The following is a 1,066-nucleotide window of genomic DNA, read 5'->3' as shown; positions in this document are numbered from 1 at the left end:
ATGTTTATTATTGACATCATACTTTAAAATAATGTACCAATTATCAGTTCTTCCATGCTGATAAAATGTATTAAATGCAAGAATAAATTCAAAATAACTGATTAATATAGATCCCTGGGTGTATTTGAGTGAGTGTACAGGTTTGTGTGCGTACTATTATGTTAGTGCTTTACTGAACTGCTATATGGAAATGTCACTTTTGCATTTTGAAAGAGCACACTAGTGTTTACATATTCATGTAACAGACTGTTGCCAAGATAATTGTCAAAATTTTGTTTTAGACATTATATATATATATATATATATATACACATTTGACAGCAGCTGAAAATTCAGAACTTGTTTTTACTACTTTTCTCTTTTGTAATGTTTTATACTGCTGACATTAATTACTGCTTTGTTACGTAATTTTAGTGTCAGAGCAAGCCTTAAAAAGTAGTACTCTTTTGAAAAGCCTTAAAATAATGACTTCTACTACAAAAAGCTAAGTATTGCCCACAATTTTAAATAAAACACTGAAATCTCTATTTGAGCCTGGAAATTTTGTGTATACTTTCAGGTTTTCTACCTCCCCTCTACCCAAATTCTAATAACTACTAATTTATCTCCTCTAAAAACCCTGTAAAGACAATGTTTCTCCAATGTCTTAGAATACTCTTTTGAATCAAAGCAACCAATTGTGAAACTGTAAAAGAAGTAATCTAGCTTGTTTATCTGTTTTTACCCTTCAAAATCAGAAAACTTTTAAATAATTAATAGTCAATGTGTAGGACTATATTCTAAATCATACTGTAGAACAGGCAGCAAAATGCATTCTAGTTAACATTAAACTCAAATCAAATTTATCTTCCATCCATTTCTTTTCCTTTATTTTTGAATCCTCCCTCATCTAACCACTGTCCAATGCTCCCATGCTACACCGGCACCTATTTATAAAGGACACTGAATTCAAAACTTCACCAAATAGGAAAAAAGACTATCTCCTTTCATACGATACAGAGGGAAGAATAAAGAATAGAGAAATTGCTACAATGTCAAGAACCACAGAGGTAAATGTGATTAGTTA

Source organism: Sciurus carolinensis, chromosome X (assembly GCF_902686445.1).
Source record: "Sciurus carolinensis chromosome X, mSciCar1.2, whole genome shotgun sequence".
Lineage (NCBI taxonomy): Eukaryota > Metazoa > Chordata > Mammalia > Rodentia > Sciuridae > Sciurus > Sciurus carolinensis.
Note: the sequence above shows the minus strand (reverse complement) of the source record.